The following is a 14,746-nucleotide window of genomic DNA, read 5'->3' as shown; positions in this document are numbered from 1 at the left end:
TGAAGGTTACTTAACCCCACCTCACAATCAGCCACAGGAATGTTTTTTTCTGTAAATTCTCTTCTTTTCGGCTCACCTCAGCATGATTACATGCAGCAAACGAGAACCTGCTGGTAGGCAGGCAGTTTCATCCTAATGCAGTTATGAATACTAGGACTTTTTCTTTTGCACCCAGTTGTAGCTTCTATTCCTTTCCCCTTGGAAAGAATGTCTTTCTCTCTTCTACACAAATGCCTTCAATTATTTAGTATGGAAGTAATCCTAGACAACTTACTTTCCTGAGCATCAGATTCCTCACCTGAAAAAAGGAACCAGTAGTATTATTTCCTAGGATTTATGCAGGAGTTAAAGCAGACAACTTACTTAAAGTGTCTCCAGCGCACAGAAAGCACTGCTTTATCAATGGTGCAGTCAGTATAGTATCGTTACTGTTGTGCTGTTATTTTACCTCCCTAACATCTGTTTGCCCAGCTATACATTCTTTGCCTCTTTATTTGTTCTTAATAGACTTCGGTCTATTTTACCTTAAATTATAGAGCTGAACACAGTACCACCCATGGTCCTAACAATGTAAAACACCATGGGACTGTTTCACTTATTGGTCTGGACATTTTACTTTTCTTTCAACATAAATATTACCATTCTTAGTGTCTTTATCACACCATTGGATCATACTATCCCAAATAATTCCCTAGGTTCTTTTCTTCCTTTCTTTGAAAAGCCCGAAATTTTATTTGTATAAAAAAAGAAGAAAAAAAACGCTCCAAACCCGAGATGGAGGTGGGGGTGTCGCTGGAGGTCAGAAGGACAGGGAGAAAGCTTGGTAGCCTACGTTGGTGAAGACATCCACCCTGCAGCTGTTGCCTGCGGCTGTCAGGACCTTGCACTCAGGGGCTGCTGCTTGCTGGCTGAGGCTGAGTCTTAGCAGCCCTGGGGAGGAGCCAGGCACCCGGGCCTTGAGCTCCTCACTTAGCTGCCACTGGCTGACGCAGCGACCCTGGCCGCTGATAGAATCAGCTCCTGGTAGAAGGTGACGTGCTTCTGTGGTGCCCACATAGGGAAGATGGTGGTGGGTGTGGAGGATCGGAGGTGCCAGAGGGTGAGCGCTGGGCCACCTACACCGACCATCCAGTCTGAGTCAGTTGCCAAACATCCGATCCAGCACCCACTGTGGGACCTCGAGCACTCCTCGTGCTTTTGACCTCGGTAGTCTGGACCTCCTTGGGTGGGCAGAGGTCCCAAAGCCGCACAGCCCCATCCTCGTCACCTGACAGCACCTCAGGGCTCTGCTCCCGCAGTGCCAGGAAGTGGATGTAGTCGGTGTGGCCTCGGAGGGCCCGCCTGAAGGTCCCCATCTCAAGGTCCATCGAATGCAGCTGACAGTCTCCCCCAGCCAGGAAGAGGGATTTCTCCTTGGGGAGGAGAAGCAAAGCACGGACCTCAGGTACTTCCAGGCTGGTCCTGTATGGGGGCTGATGTAAGGAGCAGCAGCTCCTTACAGCCCTTCTTGAGGATCCCTGCCCAAAGCCAGGCCTTCGCCTCCCCATCCCCAGCACCGAGCAGATGTCGATCAGGGCAGACCATGCTGTAGACAGGCCCATCGTGGTCTTGGAAGGTCACCACGGGCTTTTTACTTTCCTCTCTGGCCTCGGAGCTCAAAGCAGCAGACAAGCTAAAGACGGCTATCTGCCCCTAAGTGTTGCCAGCTGCCAGGAACAGGGTGAGACTCTCTGGGAGAAAATGGTCCTGTGTAGCCCGGGCAGAGCCGTAAACGCTTCCGCCTGAGCCGGAGGCCCCGCGTGCGGCACAGCTCGCTCCACCTCCGCCACTAAAACTCCCAGAGCGCCCCGCGCGCCAGGCAGCCCCACGGGTCCGCCAGCGCCGAAGGGCGTCTCCCCTTAGCGGCGCCCCGCCTCCCAGCACCGCCGCCGCGCACCCCGCGCCCCAGGAGCGGAGGAGCCCAACACTAGGCGGCTCCCACCGCGGCCGCGCTGCCCCGGACCCCCACCGCCACCCCAACCCCACTGGGCGGAGCCGCCTTCCAGCCGCGTGCCGTCAGTCTTCCGTGCCCGCGCTCAGGGGGTTTCTTCATGTGAACAATTTTACACCTGTCTTTTCTCATATATCCTTTTGGTTTCATTTTAAGCTAAAAGTAAGACTTTTAATTTATCTACATTAAATTGTATTTTTCTGAGTGGGCTTTTTGTTTTAGCCTATTTAGAACTTTAAGAATCTTTAACCTGTTATCCAACAAATTATATTTTAATCATAACTTTAGGCCATCTGCACATTTGACAAGTCCATTTTCTAAATCTTCAGTCACACCATGATTGTTGACTAGGACGTAGATGAGAATTAGCATTTCAACATTGTATTTATAATCCATCAGAGGAAATGAAGCCCTAACATACGGCACCAATGGTGGGGCTCCAGGGCAAGGGATTGAATTTGGGTATGATTCCTCCATTATAACCTTTAACAACCAGTATTCAGGTAAATTCCTAAATCCTTTGATTTGCCTTGATTTTAGAAATTACTCTTTTTTCTTAAATGTTTTCTCATCCTTACCTACACAAAATGTATGCAACACATCAGGCCTGGCAGGTTTAGGGTTGTAGCTGAGAGGAGCAATAGAAGACACTAACATTTAGTAACATCAAACCCTACGTTTAGAAGGAAAACCAAAGAGATTATTATTTTCAGGCGTAGAATCCAGCTTGTCAGTCTCCATGGAGCTGGTTGACAGACTCCTAGAGGCATATAACTTTAAAAAAGGAATTAATAAACTTAAAAAAAAGGAATTAACATTCTCTAGTGACAGTGGACACTTTTGAGATTCAAAGGGTGGTCTGTTAATAATTTCACCAAGTCATTAGGCATAAACAAGACTATAAGGGAATTCCTCATTTTCCTGACTCATATTTTATGCTCAGTAAAATGGATATTTAAGTAATTGAATTGCACTTTAGAATTGAGTGGAGATTTAGAAGTCACTTTGTTCACCTTTTCTCTGCATACAAAAAACATCTGACTCAGTCCAACCTCTCACAGTCCATGTTACAACACCCCTGAATTGATGATTTTTCAGTCTGCTCTAATGAATGCTTTCAGTGCTAAGCATGGTGGCACTATCTGGAGGGGTAGTGAAAAGGCTCCCAGAGGGTTTAGCAGTTCTACGTATTAAAGTTCTCCTAGATAGAAGTCCTTCCTGGAACTTGTTCTTGGTAATTCACCTTCTAGCAATTTGTAAGTTAAATTGGTGTCCACTTGGTAGTGTCCCAGCTATTTGAAGACAGTTATCACATGGGCAGAGTTAGATGAGTGATATGATGGCATGAATACCACAATATACCTTTCACCAAAATTATGTTTAAAAAGCTACCAGTTTGAGAGGCATTTGTGTTTAGGATCAGGTCCCCCTAGAGGTGTAATACGGTTATCTGAATTGTTTTTCCTGGCATATGACTGCTACTGGCAAACTCAGTGGATGCTATATTGCATTTATTTGGAAATGGAGATGCATAGTGAGTGGACAAAGAGTGTAGACACCTCAGTCAATGTGTATTGAAGTGAAGTGTTTAGTCACTTGCTTATCTTTTGGTGAAATTCTCTTATACTCTTAAAATATTTCATGTTGAAATATTTAACCGTGCTGCACTTCCTTCAACAACTTGTCTTAATTCTTTAATATGAGATCAAATATTAACTTTTCTGGGAAACTTTCTTGAACTCTACACTGTTTTGCATCCTCTTTTATTTACTGTTCTAGCTCCCCATGCACTGTGTCGTCTTCTTCTTCTTCTTCTTCTTCTTCTTCTTCTTCTTCTTCTTTTTTGGTTCTTTTATTGGGGGTAATTAGGTTCATTTATTTATTTACTAATGGATGTACTGAGGATTGAACACAGGACCTTGTGTACGCTAAGCAGTCATTCTACCACCGAGCCGTACCCTCCCCACTGCATCTTCTCATCCTCATTATCACACTTATCACACTTTTCACACTGTGTTTGTTTTCCTATCTGACTCTCCTGATAATACTAGCATTTACTGAGTGCTTACTATGTTCCAAGTTCTGCCCACAAGATTTAACTGACTAACTCAGTTGATCCTCAGAACAAACTTATAAGAGTACAACTATTATCATTCCCGTTTCAAAGGAGAGGAAACTAGAGCACCACTGGTTAAGGAAATTGTCCCAAAATCATAAAGTCCTAAGTCCTAGAGTGTCTGATCTAAGATGTTGCCCTATGGTGCTTCTCTGGAGCTGCTCTTAGAAGGCAGGAACAGGCTTTGATCTTTGTGTTATCAATATCTAGTACACTGCCTAGAACGTGGTAGGGACTTGATAAATAGTGTTGAATAAATGAATGGATACATGTTTTCTACTTATTTTAAGTATTTTGAGTGATAGAAAACAAAAATCATCAAGATTTTAAGAGTGTAAAGGACTTTAAAAACTTATTCAAGCTCTTGTTTTGTATCTGGAAAGATTATGATGCATAGAGCTATGTTCTATGCATAAGATCATTTTCATAGTTTAGCTAACATATTTTTAACTTTCTACCACATGCCAGAAACTGTCTCAAATGCCTTACATGTACTATCCTGTCTGATCCTCATCTGAGTGGATATTCTTTTTATCTCCATTTTAGAGATGAGGAAACTGAGGCATAAAGAGATTATCTAGTGTCTCATAGTTGCTAACTGGCAGAGCAAGGAAAAGAATCCAGGCTGGCTGGCTTCAGGATTCATGCTCTTACCCATCACACTGAATTGGCTCTCACATATCTAATCATTGCCAGACCTAGCCCCAAGTGAATGCTAATTCCCAGAGTTTTTCCATGTCTTATCCACATATTTCAAGAAATACACTTACTTTAACTTAATGTCAATATTTACATTGTCTAAATTTTATAATGCACTTAATATGTTTTATTTTATTTGCACTTTTAAGTCTCTTGGTCTTTAGAACATATTTTACAGATCTACAAATGTGATTGAGAGAAGTGCTTATATAGTTTTTAAAGCAATCCTTTAATTTATCCTAGAGAACTTTCAATTTTTTAAAAAGGTCATCTATGAATACCCTAAAATTGTCAGCAGCTGTACATAGAAGTTGAAATATATGTATGTGTATATCTGTTTGTGTGTGTGTGTGTGTGTGTGCATGTGTGTGTGTGTACACAGATAGGTATTTGAATTTTAAAATGCAGGGAAGATTGGGACCCATCTTAGGAGACTTCTAAATATAGCTTAATTTTAATGTTTATTTTTCAGCACTCAGAATATGACTTTCTTCTTCTATATTGGAGTTTTATTTTGGGAGGAGGATTAATTGGTTAGTTGGTTGTGTTATGCTTGCAGTTAGTTTACAGATTATAAAAAATAAAAGTTTCTTTAAAAGGTTTTTCATTTTACTGGGGTTGTATTAAACGTATAATTGAACTGCAGCAATAAGTCATTGTTGTGTGTCCTGGCTTGTGATTCATAAGTCTTGTAACTACTACATGAAACTGCAAACCCAAGAGTCACATTTTATTCCTTTATCTGTGGAACCTCAGGTGTGATAGTCTGATGACACCTGTGAGTTGGGCCATGTGAGTCAGCAGCTTCAGCTAGAAAGATTTTATGTTTAGAAAGTTCTCAATTTCTAAAGTCCCCTTTTCTATCTGCTCTCAAGACTCCATCTGTGAATATATATTTTTATACTGACACTATGACCCAGTATGTTTTTGTGTGGCTGAACCAAATTATGTAGTAAAAGTGGGCTCTTCCAAAGGAGGCTTAAGTCATGTTCACATTACATAGAGTTAATCTGTGCTGTTTGAGAGATGGTAATTGAGAAGTTGTAATAGAATCAATTTCAGTTTTGACTTTCAGTTTTTGACCTTTCTTTCTTCACATTGTTATTGCCAAGGTCGTTGTCATTGTCATTACACTCTAAAAGCGTGTACTTATTTTTCAATTAAACAATAAAGTGCTGATAGTTTATTTAACCCCCAAGAAACTGGAATTAAATATAATCTGCACTATGTCCTCGTGAAGGTTTGCAGTTCAAAGCAAATTTCTCATATGGTCATTACACAGTTAATGAATAAAACTTTGACCACATTAGCGTTCTCAACAAGCAATTTGTTTATTAAACTGGCACTTCTTATACTTGTTTGCTATGTTCTTCAATAGAAAAATGAATATTAATACATCTATTGGATTATTTTGAAAATAGGATGGTATCTAGAACATAAAGCACCATATATCACCAATGTACATGTATGTATGTATGTATTCATGCATTTATTTATGAAAATAGAACCATCAACCAGCAAAATATAAGTAGCACCCAGAATTTATTGACTGCTTACAGCATACTTTGGCAACAACATTTATCCCATTTCAATGCAGGTTAAAAGTGATTGAATTTTGAAGAGTAGGCTTGGTAACATTAAACTCATTAACATTGGGGTTGTTCAAAGATTTTTTTTAATGTATTATATTGACTCTGAGACACCAGTGATTGTAAACAGCATCATTATTTTAGGGAAAATTATAGTGAATACTGACAATTCAACTATGGCACTATAATTTCTTATCACTTTGATTGTAAGATGTACCCTGACTGGGAGAAGTTAAAATGTGATAGCACTGTATCTCAGGCTGACACACAGCAATAATTCAGAGATGAAGAAACAGTTCCTTTGTGTAAGTATCTACTGTGAATACTCACAAGCGGCCTGCGGTCTAGGGTTATGATATTATGGTGACTTTCTCTAAAATTTAATCCAGGTTTGTCCTAGTGTAATTTCTCATGAGTTTCTCAGAGTTTCCCACTGAAATCCTCTTGAATAGAGAGAGGGAAAATGAAACCCCAAGAGTTTGTAGGTATAGTCTGAAATGATATAGCCCTACACAAAATTTATAAATATTAATAAGATAGTAAGAAATGTGCTAAAATATAAATTTTTAATAGATAATAGTGTTTTTATTTAAACATTTAAAAATAAAATTAATTTTCAAATAGATGTTCCATATTTTTCCTGAGGCTTTGTATGCCCTACGCTTAATTCTGTATGCCTCTGAAATTCAAGTACCCTTGGAGACTCGGGCAGCCAGAGACAAAATATAGACTTAACAACAGACCTCCATGATTTTTGATTACCCCAAAAAACTGACAAAAGGGCAAAAATAAATTACTTAGTCTCATTAAAGAGTATTAACAAATTTTCTATGCTGGACTCCATCGAGGCAGTGCCTTCCTGTGAAGAGTTAAATCTATTAGGATTTAACTGAAAATTATATCTAAATGAGAGAAAACTGGAATTGCCTTGCTTGATCATAAAAATCTCCTATAATTGAATTTCACGTTAGTTTTCCACCCTACTCCCGTGCGCATCAATCAGGAAGCAAGCTGACTAGCACAGAATGCCTTCTGCATACCTTTTATGTGTGTGTTGCAGAAATATTTTGTAGAAAGCCTTTCTTCTCTAGCAAGGATTTAAATTAATACTAGGTAAAACCAGTGGCATAGTTACATCAAGATCTACAGTTGTTCATTTCTCCAGAAGTGCCCACTCATGCATACACATGTTTATATTATAATTCACTGGTTCAGTCTATTTTATGAGATAGTATCCTATTTCATCTTTAGTTTTATTCACAACATCCAAACAGGCAGGGAGTAGCCTTTTATTTTTTAATGCGTCCAGAGACATATCTGTTCTTATATCTCCTGCTTGGACTTTTCCACCCCTGATCCCACCTGCAACGTGATCCCCACTCCTCAACCATCCCCCCAGAAAAGAAAGATTTGGGAACCTCTGCTTGCTGTTGAGTACGCTTCTGAATCACTGTGCTGTACACCAGAAACTAACACAACTTTGTAAATCAACTACTTCAATAAAAAAAAAAAAAACTAAAATAAGCCCTTTAAAAGGCACCACAATCAGGAATTGTTGAACAGTTCTACTCAGAGGATCACTGGAGTGTTTCGCCAAACTCATACTGTGAGAGGCTCAGATGTGTCCTCGTCCCCTGAATGGACGCATAACACGGAGACGTGAATGCTCAGAGCAAAGCAGTGAAATTACGGTGATGCTTTCTGCATGTTTCATAGGGTAGGTCAGATCCACTGAAAGTCACTTGGAGTCCATGAAATTTATGACAGAAGTTTTTAGCACTTAGTGATCAAACAGTCCTTTGTTCTTGTTTCCTTTATTCCTAAAGCAAAGGGCAGAAAACTGAAAATGAATTTTAGAGTAAGTTTGCACTTTCATTTCTCTGTACTGTGTATTTGATGTATCTTTGGGTCTTGCCCTTTTGTTTTTTTTCTACAATGGCATTCTGGAAAGCATGTTTCAGAAGGTTTTAGACAATATACCAGAACTAACTTATTTAATGCAAACTGGGTTGATCGAACAACCAAGTAGCCTAAAGCTTGTATTGGTTAATGAGAAGTCAAAGTGATCATCTTTGAATTATGAACACTGAAGCTGTTGTAAACATTGGTAGTAGGGCACAGTGGGTCAGTGGGTTTTCTTATGCAGGCCCAGTTCCCACATACTATGGGTTGAATTCTAATCAACTTTTCATTTTGTTCTACCATCTGAAAATGTTTACTTTAATTAAAATGTTTCATACTGTATTTCCCTGTAGTGCTGGGCACATGGACAGGTTTGTTCTTTGAATGTGAAATGAAGCCAAAAATTACTTCATGGAAAAATTTTTAAAAAGAGTTCAAAAAACCATGAGGCAAAAGTGTATATACCTAGAGCTCTTAGAATAAATAGTAATAATAAATGTTTAGAATAAATGCTCTGAGCATTCAAAAAAATAGAAACTTACTCGACAGAGGGCAAACTATCTTGGAGGTATGAACACTAGCTTGAAGTTTGACTATCTTGGGTTTGAACTTGCTAACAATGATTTTCTGCTATTTACTTAACCTTTTGGGGCCTTAGTGTTATCACTTGTCATATGTAAAGGTAGGATAATAGAATTATTTGATAGGGTTATTGGGAGGATTAAATGAGACAAATAAGCAAATAAAATGATACAAAAGTAAATAACATGCAAATAAAAAGCAAATAGCATGATATTTGATCTCCTGAACCCATGTTCAATGTGTTCAATGTTTATTTAATGAGAGGGCAGAGAAACTGAAATTTTATTAAAAAAAATTCACCTTCTTTTTTCGTATTTATAATGAGAGATATATTGCTGCACCAAACATAATATAACATTTTGATGCATTTGAATTTTTCTTTTAATACTTTCTCACTCCTTAAAGACAGTTAGTGATTTTCACTCACCAGAATAAATATGACCTAGTAGATAAAGTTGCAAAGTCTTGTTCAAAAGGCTTTAAAATTATTTTTGTTTTATTTTAGAAAATATTTTATTATTTGTGACACTTTTACTTTTTAAATAGAAGTATTTCCAAGGAATTCAGACTTTCTTTTGACATGGACAATCCTAAGAACTTTTGATGAATGTAAGTGTATTAAAATCACAGAGCAAATTTACAAGTCAGATTTTCCATTAGCAGTTTTTCTGCAATACGTTGAAATAGACAAATGGCAGTTACTGGAATTGCAAAGATAAGTAAACTCATTGTTTATTCTTGTATACATCCTCAATGTTAGAATTTCACCATAAAATACTCAAGTCTCAAGGACTAGTTAGCAGACCTCTGTAGTTAATGTTGAACATCAGTCGCATCTTGTTTATCAGCACATACTGGAATTTTAGCTACACATGGGAAAGAGCTGTTCTAATCCCAACTTGGCCTTCACTTGCAGAAATTTGAAAGTAATTATTAGATGTAACAGAAATCAGACACTCTTCTATTTTATTTTTGGTTTCACATTCAGTGTGAACATAACTTTCCGTAAAAAATAGCTTTTATAGATAAAGGAGGAGCTGAAATAGATTTACTTACTAAGTCATTTCCATCTGTAGTAATTGTCCTAAAAAAATCCCTTAGGAATTTTTTCCTCTCTTTGGGGTGTGTGTGTGTGTGTGTGTGTGTGTGTGTGTGTGTGTGTGTGTGTGTGTGTAATTTCCTAAATCATAAACTTCTTGGGAGACTTAGTGGCTTAGTGAATGACTTAAACTTCAGACAATGATGTAGATTACTTTCTTCTGGTAAAGAGCCTTATCCACATATTAACAGTTTCGGTTGACTAAGACTGTGAGACATAAACAACTCTGCTGGCTGGTCTGAGGTTTATCGGTAGATATGGCAGTTATACTTTGCAGCTTACCTCTTGGAAGAGAGATTGGGGTTGGTAAAAATCTATTTATTATTTTAAATTTTGTTTACTGTTGCTTATTTGGGGTGATTAAGCTCAAATTTCATTTTAGCAACCAGGAAGCAGTCTCATGTGGAAATCTGCACTAACTGATAAACATATTACAGTGTATTCCAGTGATGCTTAATTCCCCTTACAAATGGCAGCTTAGTTAGTTGGCTGACTGAGTCCCCCATTAGCATAACTTTGTTGACTTTTACTATTATAGCATAATTGTTATTATGGTCATTATCATTATTTCCAAATAAGGGTAAGACACATAAGCGTGTGACAGTTCTTCTGCCAACTCTATTTTAGATTTTTGAAAGCACCTTACTCAGGGATTTCAGGCTTGTGAATACAACTCTATGCAATAACACATATGTAATATTGTAAAATAATCTAATAACTGTGTAATCTAATATAGAATATGTGTGATAAATATTGACTAGACTTTTTATTACCTGTGACACTAGTAAAGTTATGATACCAACCACATAACTGGATTCATAAAAATAAAATATTATATGGTACAAATCTATTATATTGAGGAAAAATTATAATTTGTGGCATACCTCCCATTGGCTACAAAGTAAAGTAATTTTCATCACAAAAATGTTGCTTTATTAAATGCTATCTTGGTCAAAGTTCTGAGAAATTAAGATGTTCATAATAAGTGTAATTCAGAGATTTACTGTTTATTGTTTACATTTGGATCTTTTTAAAAATTAAATGTATAGAATATATACTTTGAGATTTATATTTTGGAAAAATTCTGTGAAAATGGTAGGTCACATTTAACATTTTAATTTCCAGGCCTTGAGAAAAATTATATAAGCAAGTTTGTTGTACACTTCAGCTTCTCCTCTGTTCAGTGTTGTGTACAGTGATTTATCTTGTTTGTAGAAAACTCAAACATTTGGGAAGGTTTTGGGAAAGATACTGGAACTAGATAGATAAAAGTTCAAGTTCAGAGATTTAAGTAAATTAGTACTTTAAATCAGTATATGACTTTTAGGCATCCATAAAGGATTTAAAATAGGAATCAATACACTTGAAAACATGAATTTTTAATTTTAAAGTGGATTGTGTAAAAAAGTGGAGATAGAATTAAGCAAATCAGTAGATATTACTAAGGGGAAAAAGCAAACAAACACGACCACCAGGATGTCATACTCTGCAGTTCTGGATATGATCAAATGCTAAAGTTTTGTATCAGTCACATCCCCAGTAGGGAATAGATTGCATTGACAAGTTGGGAATTTGAAGAGAGTTTAGTAAAAGTAATTACAAAGGGGTAGCAAGTTATAGCAAAATTTAAGGGGATGACACAGTAATGTGGGACACAGTTACTACCCTTAAACTAGAAAAGTAAGGGAAAGATGAAGTTACAGGAATCAGGAGAGAGAGCACCTTGACAAGCTCTGTGATCATCTTCAACTGAAGCACGTAGTCGGGTGGTGAAAGAGCTGTGGGGATGGGCTCCACAACTTCCTTCCTCTCTCTAAGCTTCTGCTGGTGATCTTCTTGGCTGGGTCCAACTGGTAGCCAGACAACAAGGAGTCTGTTAAACAAGCAGGGCTTGGAAGGTTAGGAAAGCAGAGAGGCATGGGGAAACATTGAACAAAGTCTGTACCCAGTCATTTTTGATGGGCTGGTTAAAATTATTTCTATATTTTTAAAGCAACTCTCATAGTCTCCAATGCAAATATAACATGGCTTGATTTACAAGACAACTTAGAATATATTATTGTATTAATACCTTAAACTTCCTGTGGAATAGAAGAAGGTAATACTGATCTCATATTACAAATGATTAAATGGACTAGCAAAAAACATATAGGTAGGAAGTGTTAGACTTGGATTAAAAGTGACCTTCTACTTTTAAGCCTAGTGTATTATTTTTATTAGGTTCCAATTATTCAAAGTATTTCAGAGTATTTATTTTCTTCCCATAAAACAGTAAATGATTTTTTTTGACAACCTTAAGCATCTGCCCTCAGTCAGTCAACTGAGTGGTACATGAAGTCAAGTAACCATTTTGGTTAAACTATTTGAACATAATTGATTACAAATCAATTAAGCTTATGGCTTATAGACTCAGATTTAATAGTGTTAAACTAAAGACAAAAGCAGTCTGGAATCCAAAAGAATCTCCTTCATCTTCTTGTATAATTCTAGAGAATTTATTTCCGAACTATGGTCTTAGTCATTATAGTTATGGTTACACTTTGAGGGAATTATTTAACTGTATATTTCTTTATTTGTTCAGTTCTTTCATTAATAGGTAAAATTTAGTTGCATGTAAATATCAGAAGTATTTAATTTAGTTTGCAGGATTATTTGTAATTATTTCTAACTGGGTCACTCTTTAGAGAGTTATTATCCATGTAGTTATGATAGAGATTGGGAAGAATTTCAAATCAAAAAGGAAAGTGAAGGAGTTTTATTTTTCCTTTAGCCTGTAGAACATCCTCTCTGAAGAGGAATGGATCTGTCCTAGCTGTCTGTGCTCAGCATTTCTCATTTGGTTGGTTTTCTTTATGGAGAAGTCTCATCCTAAATCTCATTATGTTTTCAAAGCCATGTGTGAGAGACTCTTACCCCAGAGATCCCAAATACATGACTTAAGACTCTGTCTCTTCTTCATCTCCCTTCAGCTGCTCTTTTCAGGATCCCTCAAATATACGCTTCTTCAAGCCCACGCTTTTCTTTCATGGCTTGCCTTCTGCTCAGAGCATATGCCTCCCCTCTAGTCACATGTAAAACAATTTAATGTTACTTTCTTTTGAAAGTTTTCCTGCAATGTCCTGACCCCACCTGTCCCTTCCATTTTCTAGCCTACCCTCCATCCCAGGAGATAACTATTAGATAATTGTTATCTTTGTGTTGGAGTCATCCTTAAACTTAAGCTCCATGAGGGTATGGATTTTGTTAACTTTGCCATCATTCAGAATAGTGCTTGATACTGATTGGATTTTTTTAAATGAGTAAGTGTTTGTCTCTTTTCCTTGAGGTTGTGCTGTGTTCTCTGTGGAGATATTTTCTTTTATATACTATAGGGTTGTTAGGCTTGGAGACTTTAGGCAAGTACTAGGTAGTTTAACTTTCTGAGCTTACCAGAAGTAAATTTTCCTGGGGGTGTTTAAGATTATGAAACATGTGAACTAGTTGTAAACCTGTATCATGCTCCTATTAAAAAAAGAGAGAGGAAAGAAAAAAAAAAATACCTCACAATTATTATGAGTCCAGAAACACCACAAATTGCATTGCAGTTCTGAGGAGACAGTTGCCTTATTTCTAATTATCTTTTTGAAGTTCACCAAAGTGAAAATGCATGCTTAATACACCCATATACTACTTTGAGTTTACAGATGACATACTTGCGACAGCATTTATTCTTTTTTCCTCATAGATTTCACACCCTTGCAAAAAATCTAGGGACAAGTGCTAAGTCATTTGATTCATTTAACTCTGAATTTTGCTTTAGGATTATAAATCAGACTCTTGTTGTCACTTTAATGCAGAAAGGGTTCTTTTGTGTTCATAATATAGATCAAGATGTCTTTTAAGTTGAATGTTGTCAAGGTAACTCCTTTTTAAACCGTGAGAAGAGACTTGGCTGTAGCCCAAAACTAATGGGAGTCATATTTTATAATAAAAAGCATTATGTTAGTAAGAGACTTTTCTCCTCCTTGCAGTCTCCACAAGCACAAATTCTCATCAGGGTTCAAAGCTAATGCATTTTTTGTCAAGTCATAAACCCTTTTAAAAGCCTCTACTTAATATTTTGGAAGAAATAAATTCTGATTTTCCAAGGAAGCAGCAAAAATAGAGGTCTTAGCCTGGAGGAATAAGATATAAGTTACCTGACTATCAAAGGAATCCCATTTTGAAAAGAGACCATCAGAGAGTAGAGTAGTGTGAATATAAAATTGAACAAACTTTCAAACTGAACATAAAGGGTGTCATGTTGCCAGTACTTTTCCTCTTCCTCACATTTTACAAAGGGATTCTTCAACTGATCAAATGGAAAAATATGACAAGTAATTTACATTGTTCACATCTACTGTTTAATGACTCTTGGGAGAAATGAGAGCTAATGTCACTTGTGTTTGCATGTACTGCAGACACTTCTCACACCTTGCTTATAGCACTTGTAAGGATGTTTGTCTGTAACATAGAATAGATATTGATGTGAAACTGTAGCAAAAGTTTCAGGAAAGCTAGTTACTTAAACTTTCCACTTCTGTGACTGCCAATATGAGAAAGCCTAAGATATAAATGTAAAATAAAGACCAATGTGAGCAAATAAGTCAAATGGGGGGAAACATACTTTAAAAGTACTGATTATGTTAAGTCATCTTCCTAGGAAAGCAAGTCAGTTTTATTTACTACATTTATAAATTTAATGAAAAGAAAAGGCTAATTCAATTTACAACTTTTACTTAAGGAAACTC

The 14,746-nt window shown here is 37.2% G+C and overlaps 1 pseudogene; it reads right to left on the bottom strand.

The window, feature by feature from the left end:
- Nucleotides 1-454: 454 nt before the first annotated feature.
- LOC135319517 (THO complex subunit 6 homolog) lies at nucleotides 455-3,865 on the bottom strand (annotated as a pseudogene).
- Nucleotides 3,866-14,746: the final 10,881 nt, after the last annotated feature.

This window comes from Camelus dromedarius, chromosome 28 (genome assembly GCF_036321535.1).
Source record: "Camelus dromedarius isolate mCamDro1 chromosome 28, mCamDro1.pat, whole genome shotgun sequence".
NCBI lineage: Eukaryota > Metazoa > Chordata > Mammalia > Artiodactyla > Camelidae > Camelus > Camelus dromedarius.
The sequence above is the reverse complement of the archived record's forward strand: the minus strand, read 5'-3'. Positions and strand labels throughout refer to the sequence as shown.